The 14,145-nt window shown below is 47.6% G+C and overlaps 3 pseudogenes; all 3 read right to left on the bottom strand.

The window, feature by feature from the left end:
* Window positions 1-2,955: 2,955 nt before the first annotated feature.
* Window positions 2,956-3,024, bottom strand: LOC134411847 (U6 spliceosomal RNA; annotated as a pseudogene).
* Window positions 3,025-7,553: 4,529 nt separating this feature from the next.
* Window positions 7,554-7,621, bottom strand: LOC134411831 (U6 spliceosomal RNA; annotated as a pseudogene).
* A 4,085-nt stretch (window positions 7,622-11,706) lies between these two features.
* Window positions 11,707-11,775, bottom strand: LOC134411846 (U6 spliceosomal RNA; annotated as a pseudogene).
* Between the last annotated feature and the right edge of the window lie 2,370 nt (window positions 11,776-14,145).

Here is a 14,145-nt window from a genome sequence, read left to right as displayed (position 1 = left end):
CAGAACCAAACTCACCAGATGCGCATGATAAGTTGGGTCAAATATACACAGCTCCTTTAGTTGCCCCAAAACAACGTTCAGTTACCCGTTCCTGAAAAAACGCGTATTGAGTAAAATGGGCCGTAACGGCAGCTTCCCAATGAGGTAAGTGAACCAAGCTATCCAGATGCACATGACAAGTTGGGACAAATATAGAAAGCTCCAAAAGTTGCCCCAAAACCACGTTCTAATACCCGTTTTTGCGGAAAATGCGTATTGCGAAAATGGGCCGTAACGGCACCTTCCCAATGAGGAAAGTGAACCAAACTCACCAGATGCACATGACAAGGTGGGACAAACATAGAAAGCTCCAAAACTTGCCCCCAAACCTTCCCAATGAGGTAAGTGAACCAAACTCACCAGATGCACATGACAAGTTGGGACAAATATAGAAAGCTCCAAAAGTTGCCAAAAAACCAAGTTCAGATACCCGTTCCTGGCAAAAACGCGTATTGCGCAAAACGGTACGTAACGGCAACTTCCCAATGAGGTAAGTGAACCAAACTATCCAGATGCACATGACAAGTTGGGACAAATATAGAAAGCTCCAAAAGTTGCCCCCAAACCACAGTCAGATAACCTTTCCGGCAGAAAATGTGTATTGCGAAAATGGGCCGTAACGGCACCTTCCCAATGAGGTAAGTCAACCAAACTCTCCAGATGCACATGACAAGGTATGACAAATATAGAAAGCTTCAAAAGTTGCCCCCAAACCACGTTCAGTTACCCATACCGACAAAAACGCGTATTGCGCAAAATGGGCCGTAACGGCACCTTCCCAATAAGGGAAGTGAACCAAAATCACCATATGCACAGAACTAGGTGGGGCAAATACAGAAAGCTCCAAAAGTTACCCCCAAACCACGTTCAGATACCTTTCTCAGAAAAAACGCGTATTGCGCAAATTGGGCCGTAACGGCAGCTTCCCAATGAGGTAAGTGAACCAAACTCACCAGATGCACATGACAAGTTGGGACAAACACAGAAAGCTCCAAAAGTTGCCCCCAAACCACGTTCAGATAACCTTTCCGGCAGAAAACGTGTATTGCGAAAATGGGTAATAACTGCACCTTCCCAATGAAGTAAGTGAACCAAACTCTCCAGATGCACATGACAAGGTATGACAAATATAGAAAGCTTCAAAAGTTAACCTAACCCGGAACCTAACCCTAACCCACCTTGTCATGTGCATCTGGTGAGTTTGGTTCACTTACCTCATTGGGAAGTTGCAGTTACTGCCCAATATGCGCAATACACGTTTTTGACCGGAACGGGTATCGGAACGTGGTTTTGGGGTAACTTTTGGAGCTTTCTATATATGTCCCACCTTGTCTTGTGCATCTAGTGAGTTTGGTTCACTTACCTCATTGGGAAGCTGCCGTTATGGCCCGTTTTGCGCAATACGAATTTTTGCCGGAATCGTTATCTGAACGTTGTTCAGATACCCATTGGGACAAATATAGAAAGCTCCAAAAGTTGCCCCAAAACCAAGTTCTAATACCCGTTTTTGCGGAAAACGCATATTGCGAAAATGGGCCGTAACGGCACCTTCCCAATGAGGTAAGTGAACCAAACTCTCCAGATGCACATGACAAGGTATGACAAATATAGAAAGCTTCAAAAGTTGCCCCCAAACCACGTTCAGTTACCCATACCGACAAAAACGCGTATTGCGCAAAATGGGCCGTAACGGCACCTTCCCAATAAGGGAAGTGAACCAAAATCACCATATGCACAGAACTAGGTGGGGCAAATACAGAGAGCTCCAAAAGTTACCCCGAAACCACGTTCAGATACCCGTTCTGGGAAAAAATACGTATTGCGCAAATTGGGCCGTAACGGCAGCTTCCCAATGAGGTAAGTGAACCAAACTATACAGATGTACATCAAAAGTTGGGACAAATATAGAAAGATCCAAAAGTTGCCCCAAAACCACGTTCTAATACCAGTTATTGAGGAAAACGCGTATTGCGAAAATGGGCCGTAACGGCACCTTCCCAATGACGTAAGTGAAACAAACACACTAGATGTACAAGACAAGGTGGGACATATATAGAAAACACCAAAAGTTACCCCAAAACCACGTTCCGATACCCGTTCCGGTCAAAAACGTGTATTGCGCAATTTGCGCAGTAACTGCAACTTCCCAATGAGGTAAGTGAACCAAACTCACCAGATGCACATGACAAGGTGGGGCAAATATAGAAAGCTCCATAAGTTGCCCAGAAACGATGACGAGACACCGATTCTGGCAAAAACGCATATTGCTCAAATTGGGCCGTAAAAGCAGCTTCCCAATGAGGAAAGTGAACCAAACTCACCAGATGCACATGACAAGGTGGGACAAATATAGACAGCTCCAAAAGTTGCCCAAAAACTACGTTCAGTTACCCGTTCCTTGCAAAAACGCGTATTGTGCAAATGGGCCGTAACGGCACTTTCCCAATGAGAGAAGTGAACCAAACACACCATATGCACATTACTGGGTGGGGCAAATATAGAAAGCTCCAAAAGTTACCCCGAAACCATGTTCAGATACCAGTTCTGGGCCAAAACGCGTATTGCTCAAATTGGCCGTAACGGCAACTTCCCAATGCGGTAAGTGAACCAAACTCACCAGATGCACATGACAAGGTAGAACAAATATAGAAAGCTCCAAAAGTTGCCCCAAAACAACGTTCAGATAACGTTCTGGGCAAAAACACGTATTGTGCAAATTGGGCCGTAACGGCAACTTCCCAATGAGGTAAGTGAACTAAACTCACCAGATGCACATGACAAGGTGGGCAAATATATAAAGCTCCATAAGTTGCCCCGAAACGACGTTCAGAGTCCCATTCCGGCAAAAATTTGTATTGCGCAAAACGGGCCGTAACGGCAGCTTCCCAATGAGGTAAATGAACCAAACTATCCAGATGCGCAGGGGCCATGCTAATCTTCTCTGTATCGTTCCAATTTTAGTATATGTGCTGCCGAAGCGAGCACAACCCTAACCCTAACCCTAACCCTAACAATAACGCTAACCCTACCCCTAACCCTAACCCTAACCCTAACCCTAAACCTAAACCTAACGCTAACCCTAACCCTAACCCAAACCCGGAACCTAACCATAATCCGAACTTAACCCGGTACCTAACCCGGAACCTAACCCGGAACCTAACACTAACACTAACCCTAACCCGGAACCTAACCCTAACCCGGAACCTAACCTGGAACATTACCCTGATCCTAACCCTAACCCTAAACCTAACCCGGAACCTAACCCTAACCTGGAACCTAACCCTAACCCGGAACCTAACCCTAACCCGGAACCTAACCCTAACCCGGAACCTAAAGCGGAACCTAACCGGGAACCTAACCCGGAACCTAACCCAGAACCTAACCCAGAACCTAACCCGGAACATAACCCTAACCCGGAACGTACCCGGAACCTAACCCGGAACCTAACCCTAACCCGGAACCTAACCCGGAACCTAACCCTAACCCGGAACCTAACCCTAACCCGGAACCTAACCCTAACCCGGAACCTAACCCTAACCCTAACGGGAACCTAACCCTAACCCAGAACCGAACCCTAACCCGGAACCTAACCCTAATCCGGAACCTAACCCTAACCCTAACCTGGACCCTAACCCACTCCCTAAACCTAACCCTAACCCGGAACCTAACCCTAACCCAGAACCTAACATGGAACCTAACCTGGAACCTAACCCTAACCCTAACCCGGAACCTAACCCTAACCCGGAACCTAACCCTAACCCGGAACCTAACCCGGAACCTAACCCGGAACCTAAACCGGAACCTAAACCGGAACCTAACCCTAACTCTAACCGTATCCCGTGACCCTACCCTAAGCCGCACCCTAACCCTAACCCTAACCCTAACCCTAATCCTAACCCTAACCCTAACTCTAACCTTAACCCTAACCCTAACCCGGAACCTAACCATAACACGAAACTAACCCGGAACCTAACCCTAACCCTAACCCTAACTCGGAACCTAACCCTAACCCGGAACCTAACCCGGAACCTTACCCGGAACCTAACCCTAACCCTAACCTGGAACCTAACCCTAACCTGGAACCTAACCCTAACCCAGAACCTAACAGTAACCCTAACCCGGAACCTAACCCTAACCCTAACCTGGAACCTAACCCTATCCTTGAACCTAACCCTAACCCGGAACCTAACCCTAACCCTAACCCAGAACCTAACCCTAACCGGGAACCTAACCCTAACCCAGAAACTAACCCTAACCATGAACCTAACCCTAACCCTAACCCTAACCCTAACCCTAACCCAAAACCTAACCCTAACCCTAACCCTAACCCTAACCCTAACCCTAACCCTAACCCTGAACCTCACCCTAACCCGGAACCTAACCCTAACCCGGAACCTAACAGTAACCCTAACCCGGAAACTAACCCTAACCAGGAACCTAACCCTAACCCGGAACCTAACCCTAACCCGGAACCTAACCTTGACCCTATACCGGAACCTAACCCGGAACCTAACCAGGAACCTAACATGGAACATAACCCTAACCCGGAACCTAACCCTAACCCTAACCCGGAACCTAACCCTAACCCGGAACCTAACCCTAACCCTAACCCTAACCCTAACCCTAACCCTAACCCGGAACATAACCCTAACCCTGAACCTAACCCTAACCCTAACCCGGAACCTAACCCTAACCCTAACCCGGATCCAAACTCTAACCCTAACCCGGAACCTAACCATAACCCTAACCCGGAACCTAACCCTAACCCGGAGCCTAACCCTAACCCTAACCCTAACCCGGAACCTAACCCTAACCCCAACCCGGAACCTAACCCTAACCCGGAACCTAACCCTAACCCCGAACCTAACCCTAACCCGGAACCGAACCCGGAAATTAACCCTAACCCGGAACCTAACCCGGAACCTAACCCGGATCCTAACCCGGAACCAAACTCACCAGATGCACATGATAAGTTGGGACAAATATACACAGCTCCTATAGTTGCCCCAAAACAACATTAAGTTACCCGTTCCTGGCAAAAACGCGTATTCAGCAAAATGGGCCGTAACGGCAGCTTCCCAATGAGATAAGTGAACCAAACTATCCAGATACACATGACAATTTGGGAAAAATATAGAAAGCTCCAAAAGTTGCCCCAAAACCATGTTCTAATACCCGTTTTTGCGGAAAATGCGTATTGCGAAAATGGGCCGTAACAGGACCTTCCCAATGAGATAAGTGAACCAAACTAACAAGATGCAGAAGACAAGGTGGGACATATATAGAAAGCTCCAAAAGTTACCCCAAAACCCCGTTCAGATATCCGTTCCTGGCAAAAACGCGTATTGCTCATATTGGGCCGTAACGGCAGCTTCCCAATGACGTAAGTGAACCAAACACACCAGATGCACATGACAAGGTGGGGCAAATATACAAAGCTCCTGAAGTTGCCCCAAAACCACGTTCAGTTACCCGTTCACGGAAAAAACGCGTATTGTGCAAAATGGGCCGTAACGGCAGCTTCCCAATGAGGTAAGTGAACCAAACTATCCAGATGCACATGACAAGTTGGGACAAATATAGAAAGCTCCAAAAGTTGCCCCCAAACCACGGTCAGATACCCTTTCCGGCAGAAAACGTGTATTGCGAAAATGGGCCAAACGGCACCTTCCCAATGAGGTAAGTCAACCAAACTCTCCAGATGCACATGACAAGGTATGACAAATATAGAAAGCTTCAAAAGTTGCCCCCAAACCACGTTCAGTTACCCATACCGACAAAAACGCGTATTGCGCAAAATGGGCCGTAACGGCACCTTCCCAATAAGGGAAGTGAACCAAAATCGCCATATGCACAGAACTAGGTGGGGCAAATACAGAAAGCTCCAAAAGTTACCCCCAAACCACGTTCAGATACCTTTCTCAGAAAAAACGCGTATTGCGCAAATTGGGCCGTAACGGCAGCTTCCCAATGAGGTAAGTGAACCAAACTCACCAGATGCACATGACAAGTTGGGACAAATACAGAAAGCTACAAAAGTTGCCCCCAAACCACGTTCAGATAACCTTTCCGGCAGAAAACGTGTATTGCGAAAATGGGTAATAACTGCACCTTCCCAATGAGGTAAGTGAACCAAACTCTCCAGATGCACATGACAAGGTATGACAAATATAGAAAGCTTCAAAAGTTAACCTAACCCGGAACCTAACCCTAACCCACCTTGTCATGTGCATCTGGTGAGTTTGGTTCACTTACCTCATTGGGAAGTTGCAGTTACTGCCCAATATGTGCAATACACGTTTTTGACCGGAACGGGTATCGGAACGTGGTTTTGGGGTAACTTTTGGAGCTTTCTATATATGTCCCACCTTGTCTTGTGCATGTAGTGAGTTTGGTTCACTTACCTCATTGGGAATCTGCCGTTATGGCCCGTTTTGCGCAATACGAATTTTTGCCGGAATGGGTATCTGAACGTTGTTCAGATACCCATTGGGACAAATATAGAAAGCTCCAAAAGTTGCCCCAAAACCACGTTCTAATACCCGTTTTTGCGGAAAACGCATATTGCGAAAATGGGCCGTAACGGCACCTTCCCAATGAGGTAAGTGAACCAAACTCTCCAGATGCACATGACAAGGTATGACAAATATAGAAAGCTTCAAAGGTTGCCCCCAAACCACGTTCAGTTACCCATACCGACAAAAACGCGTATTGCGCAAAATGGGCCGTAACGGCACCTTCCCAATAAGGGAAGTGAACCAAAATCACCATATGCACAGAACTAGGTGGGGCAAATACAGAAAGCTCCAAAAGTTACCCCGAAACCACGTTCAGATACCCGTTCTGGGGAAAAACGCGTATTGCGCAAATTGGGCCGTAACGGCAGCTTCCCAATGAGGTAAGTGAACCAAACTATACAGATGTACATCAAAAGTTGGGACAAATATAGAAAGATCCAAAAGTTGCCCCAAAACCACGTTCTAATACCAGTTATTGAGGAAAACGCGTATTGCGAAAATGGGCCGTAACGGCACCTTCCCAATGACGTAAGTGAAACAAACACACTAGATGTACAAGACAAGGTGGGACATATATAGAAAACACCAAAAGTTACCCCTAAACCACGTTCAGATACCCTTTCCAGTAGAAAACGCGTATTGTGAAAATGGGCCGTAACGGCACCTTCCCGATGGGGTCCGTGAACCAAACTCACCAGATGCACATGACAAGGTGGGGCAAATATAGAAAGCTCCATAAGTTGCCCAGAAACGACGACGAGACACCGATTCTGGCAAAAACTCATATTGCGTAAAACGGGCCGTAACGGCAGCTTCCCAATGAGGTAAGTGAACCAAACTATCCAGATGCACATAACAAGTTGGGACAAATATAGATAGCTATAAAAGTTTTCCCAAAACAATGTTTAGATACCCATTCCTGGCAAAAACGCGTATTGCGCAAAATGAGCCGTAACGGCACCTTCCCAATAAGGGAAGTGAACAAAACTCACCAGATGCGCAGGGGCCATGCTAATCTTCTCCGTATCGTTCCAATTTTAGTATATCTGCTGCCCTAACCCTAACCCTAACCCTAACCCTAACCCTAACCCTAACCCTAACCCTAACCCTAACCCTAACCCTAACCCTAACCCTAACCCTAACCCTAACCCTAACCCTAACCCTAACCCTAACCCTAACCCTAACCCTAACCCTAACCCTAACCCTAACCCTAACCCTAATCCGGAACCTAATCTGGAACCTAACCCGGAAGCTAACCCTAACCCTAACCCTAACCTGGAACCTAACCCTAACCTGGAACCTAACCCTAACCCTAACCCTAATCCGAACCCGAACCCGAACCTTAAGCCTAACCCTAAGCCTAACCCTAACCCTAACCCTAACCCTAACCCTAACCCTAAACCTAACCCTAACCCGGAACCTAACCCTAACCCGTAACCTAACCCTAACCCTAACCCGTGACCTAACCCTAACCAGGAACCTAACCCTAAAGCGGAACCTAACAGTAACCCTAACCCGGAACCTAACCCTAACCCTAACCCGGAACCTACCCCTAACCCAGAACCTAACCCTAACCCGGAACCTAACCCTAACCCTAACCCGGAACCTAACCCTAACCCGGAACCTAACCCTAACCCAAACCCGGAACATAATCCTAACCCGGAACCTAACATTAACCCTAACCCGGAAACTCACCCTAACCCTAACCCGGAACCTAACCCTAACCCGGAACCTAACAGTAACCCTAACCCGGAACCTAACCCTAACAATAACCCGGAACATAACTCTAACCCCGAACCTAACCCTAACCCCGAACCTAACCCTAACCCTAACCCGGAACCTAACCCTAACCCGGAACCTAACCCGGAACCTAACCCGGTACCTAACCCAGAACCTAACCCGGAACCTAACCCGGAACCTAACCCTAACCCGGAACCTAACCCTAACCCGGAACCAAACCCTAACCCTAACCCTAACCCTAACCCGGAAACTAACCCTAACCCGGAGCCTAACCCTAACCCTAACCCTAACCCGGAACCTAACCTTAACCCCAACCTGGAACCTAACCCTAACCCAGAAGCTAACCCTAACCCGGAACCTAACCCTAACCCCGAACCTAACCCTAACCCGGAACCGAACCCGGAAATTAACCCTAACCCGGAGCCTAACCTGGAAACTAACCCGGATCCTAACCCAGAACCAAACTCACCAGATGCGCATGATAAGTTGGGTCAAATATACACAGCTCCTTTAGTTGCCCCAAAACAACGTTCAGTTACCCGTTCCTGAAAAAACGCGTATTGAGTAAAATGGGCCGTAACGGCAGCTTCCCAATGAGGTAAGTGAACCAAGCTATCCAGATGCACATGACAAGTTGGGACAAATATAGAAAGCTCCAAAAGTTGCCCCAAAACCACGTTCTAATACCCGTTTTTGCGGAAAATGCGTATTGCGAAAATGGGCCGTAACGGCACCTTCCCAATGAGGAAAGTGAACCAAACTCACCAGATGCACATGACAAGGTGGGACAAACATAGAAAGCTCCAAAACTTGCCCCCAAACCTTCCCAATGAGGTAAGTGAACCAAACTCACCAGATGCACATGACAAGTTGGGACAAATATAGAAAGCTCCAAAAGTTGCCAAAAAACCAAGTTCAGATACCCGTTCCTGGCAAAAACGCGTATTGCGCAAAACGGTACGTAACGGCAACTTCCCAATGAGGTAAGTGAACCAAACTATCCAGATGCACATGACAAGTTGGGACAAATATAGAAAGCTCCAAAAGTTGCCCCCAAACCACAGTCAGATAACCTTTCCGGCAGAAAATGTGTATTGCGAAAATGGGCCGTAACGGCACCTTCCCAATGAGGTAAGTCAACCAAACTCTCCAGATGCACATGACAAGGTATGACAAATATAGAAAGCTTCAAAAGTTGCCCCCAAACCACGTTCAGTTACCCATACCGACAAAAACGCGTATTGCGCAAAATGGGCCGTAACGGCACCTTCCCAATAAGGGAAGTGAACCAAAATCACCATATGCACAGAACTAGGTGGGGCAAATACAGAAAGCTCCAAAAGTTACCCCCAAACCACGTTCAGATACCTTTCTCAGAAAAAACGCGTATTGCGCAAATTGGGCCGTAACGGCAGCTTCCCAATGAGGTAAGTGAACCAAACTCACCAGATGCACATGACAAGTTGGGACAAACACAGAAAGCTCCAAAAGTTGCCCCCAAACCACGTTCAGATAACCTTTCCGGCAGAAAACGTGTATTGCGAAAATGGGTAATAACTGCACCTTCCCAATGAAGTAAGTGAACCAAACTCTCCAGATGCACATGACAAGGTATGACAAATATAGAAAGCTTCAAAAGTTAACCTAACCCGGAACCTAACCCTAACCCACCTTGTCATGTGCATCTGGTGAGTTTGGTTCACTTACCTCATTGGGAAGTTGCAGTTACTGCCCAATATGCGCAATACACGTTTTTGACCGGAACGGGTATCGGAACGTGGTTTTGGGGTAACTTTTGGAGCTTTCTATATATGTCCCACCTTGTCTTGTGCATCTAGTGAGTTTGGTTCACTTACCTCATTGGGAAGCTGCCGTTATGGCCCGTTTTGCGCAATACGAATTTTTGCCGGAATCGTTATCTGAACGTTGTTCAGATACCCATTGGGACAAATATAGAAAGCTCCAAAAGTTGCCCCAAAACCAAGTTCTAATACCCGTTTTTGCGGAAAACGCATATTGCGAAAATGGGCCGTAACGGCACCTTCCCAATGAGGTAAGTGAACCAAACTCTCCAGATGCACATGACAAGGTATGACAAATATAGAAAGCTTCAAAAGTTGCCCCCAAACCACGTTCAGTTACCCATACCGACAAAAACGCGTATTGCGCAAAATGGGCCGTAACGGCACCTTCCCAATAAGGGAAGTGAACCAAAATCACCATATGCACAGAACTAGGTGGGGCAAATACAGAGAGCTCCAAAAGTTACCCCGAAACCACGTTCAGATACCCGTTCTGGGAAAAAATACGTATTGCGCAAATTGGGCCGTAACGGCAGCTTCCCAATGAGGTAAGTGAACCAAACTATACAGATGTACATCAAAAGTTGGGACAAATATAGAAAGATCCAAAAGTTGCCCCAAAACCACGTTCTAATACCAGTTATTGAGGAAAACGCGTATTGCGAAAATGGGCCGTAACGGCACCTTCCCAATGACGTAAGTGAAACAAACACACTAGATGTACAAGACAAGGTGGGACATATATAGAAAACACCAAAAGTTACCCCAAAACCACGTTCCGATACCCGTTCCGGTCAAAAACGTGTATTGCGCAATTTGCGCAGTAACTGCAACTTCCCAATGAGGTAAGTGAACCAAACTCACCAGATGCACATGACAAGGTGGGGCAAATATAGAAAGCTCCATAAGTTGCCCAGAAACGATGACGAGACACCGATTCTGGCAAAAACGCATATTGCTCAAATTGGGCCGTAAAAGCAGCTTCCCAATGAGGAAAGTGAACCAAACTCACCAGATGCACATGACAAGGTGGGACAAATATAGACAGCTCCAAAAGTTGCCCAAAAACTACGTTCAGTTACCCGTTCCTTGCAAAAACGCGTATTGTGCAAATGGGCCGTAACGGCACTTTCCCAATGAGAGAAGTGAACCAAACACACCATATGCACATTACTGGGTGGGGCAAATATAGAAAGCTCCAAAAGTTACCCCGAAACCATGTTCAGATACCAGTTCTGGGCCAAAACGCGTATTGCTCAAATTGGCCGTAACGGCAACTTCCCAATGCGGTAAGTGAACCAAACTCACCAGATGCACATGACAAGGTAGAACAAATATAGAAAGCTCCAAAAGTTGCCCCAAAACAACGTTCAGATAACGTTCTGGGCAAAAACACGTATTGTGCAAATTGGGCCGTAACGGCAACTTCCCAATGAGGTAAGTGAACTAAACTCACCAGATGCACATGACAAGGTGGGCAAATATATAAAGCTCCATAAGTTGCCCCGAAACGACGTTCAGAGTCCCATTCCGGCAAAAATTTGTATTGCGCAAAACGGGCCGTAACGGCAGCTTCCCAATGAGGTAAATGAACCAAACTATCCAGATGCGCAGGGGCCATGCTAATCTTCTCTGTATCGTTCCAATTTTAGTATATGTGCTGCCGAAGCGAGCACAACCCTAACCCTAACCCTAACCCTAACAATAACGCTAACCCTACCCCTAACCCTAACCCTAACCCTAACCCTAAACCTAAACCTAACGCTAACCCTAACCCTAACCCAAACCCGGAACCTAACCATAATCCGAACTTAACCCGGTACCTAACCCGGAACCTAACCCGGAACCTAACACTAACACTAACCCTAACCCGGAACCTAACCCTAACCCGGAACCTAACCTGGAACATTACCCTGATCCTAACCCTAACCCTAAACCTAACCCGGAACCTAACCCTAACCTGGAACCTAACCCTAACCCGGAACCTAACCCTAACCCGGAACCTAACCCTAACCCGGAACCTAAAGCGGAACCTAACCGGGAACCTAACCCGGAACCTAACCCAGAACCTAACCCAGAACCTAACCCGGAACATAACCCTAACCCGGAACGTACCCGGAACCTAACCCGGAACCTAACCCTAACCCGGAACCTAACCCGGAACCTAACCCTAACCCGGAACCTAACCCTAACCCGGAACCTAACCCTAACCCGGAACCTAACCCTAACCCTAACGGGAACCTAACCCTAACCCAGAACCGAACCCTAACCCGGAACCTAACCCTAATCCGGAACCTAACCCTAACCCTAACCTGGACCCTAACCCACTCCCTAAACCTAACCCTAACCCGGAACCTAACCCTAACCCAGAACCTAACATGGAACCTAACCTGGAACCTAACCCTAACCCTAACCCGGAACCTAACCCTAACCCGGAACCTAACCCTAACCCGGAACCTAACCCGGAACCTAACCCGGAACCTAAACCGGAACCTAAACCGGAACCTAACCCTAACTCTAACCGTATCCCGTGACCCTACCCTAAGCCGCACCCTAACCCTAACCCTAACCCTAACCCTAATCCTAACCCTAACCCTAACTCTAACCTTAACCCTAACCCTAACCCGGAACCTAACCATAACACGAAACTAACCCGGAACCTAACCCTAACCCTAACCCTAACTCGGAACCTAACCCTAACCCGGAACCTAACCCGGAACCTTACCCGGAACCTAACCCTAACCCTAACCTGGAACCTAACCCTAACCTGGAACCTAACCCTAACCCAGAACCTAACAGTAACCCTAACCCGGAACCTAACCCTAACCCTAACCTGGAACCTAACCCTATCCTTGAACCTAACCCTAACCCGGAACCTAACCCTAACCCTAACCCAGAACCTAACCCTAACCGGGAACCTAACCCTAACCCAGAAACTAACCCTAACCAGGAACCTAACCCTAACCCTAACCCTAACCCTAACCCTAACCCTAACCCGGAACCTAACCCTAACCCGGAACCTAACCCTAACCCGGAACCTAACCTTGACCCTATCCCGGAACCTAACCCGGAACCTAACCAGGAACCTAACATGGAACCTAACCCTAACCCGGAACCTAACCCTAACCCTAACCCGGAACCTAACCCTAACCCGGAACCTAACCCTAACCCTAACCCTAACCCTAACCCGGAACATAACCCTAACCCTGAACCTAACCCTAACCCTAACCCGGAACCTAACCCTAACCCTAACCCGGATCCAAACTCTAACCCTAACCCGGAACCTAACCATAACCCTAACCCGGAACCTAACCCTAACCCGGAGCCTAACCCTAACCCTAACCCTAACCCGGAACCTAACCCTAACCCCAACCCGGAACCTAACCCTAACCCGGAACCTAACCCTAACCCCGAACCTAACCCTAACCCGGAACCGAACCCGGAAATTAACCCTAACCCGGAACCTAACCCGGAACCTAACCCGGATCCTAACCCGGAACCAAACTCACCAGATGCACATGATAAGTTGGGACAAATATACACAGCTCCTATAGTTGCCCCAAAACAACATTAAGTTACCCGTTCCTGGCAAAAGCGCGTATTCAGCAAAATGGGCCGTAACGGCAGCTTCCCAATGAGATAAGTGAACCAAACTATCCAGATGCACATGACAATTTGGGACAAATATAGAAAGCTCCAAAAGTTGCCCCAAAACCATGTTCTAATACCCGTTTTTGCGGAAAATGCGTATTGCGAAAATGGGCCGTAACAGGACCTTCCCAATGAGATAAGTGAACCAAACTAACAAGATGCAGAAGACAAGGTGGGACATATATAGAAAGCTCCAAAAGTTACCCCAAAACCCCGTTCAGATATCCGTTCCTGGCAAAAACGCGTATTGCTCATATTGGGCCGTAACGGCAGCTTCCCAATGACGTAAGTGAACCAAACACACCAGATGCACATGACAAGGTGGGGCAAATATACAAAGCTCCTGAAGTTGCCCCAAAACCACGTTCAGTTACCCGTTCACGGAAAAAACGCGT

This window comes from Elgaria multicarinata, chromosome 20 (genome assembly GCF_023053635.1).
Source record: "Elgaria multicarinata webbii isolate HBS135686 ecotype San Diego chromosome 20, rElgMul1.1.pri, whole genome shotgun sequence".
NCBI classification, from domain to species: Eukaryota; Metazoa; Chordata; class Lepidosauria; order Squamata; family Anguidae; genus Elgaria; species Elgaria multicarinata.
The sequence above is the reverse complement of the archived record's forward strand: the minus strand, read 5'-3'. Positions and strand labels throughout refer to the sequence as shown.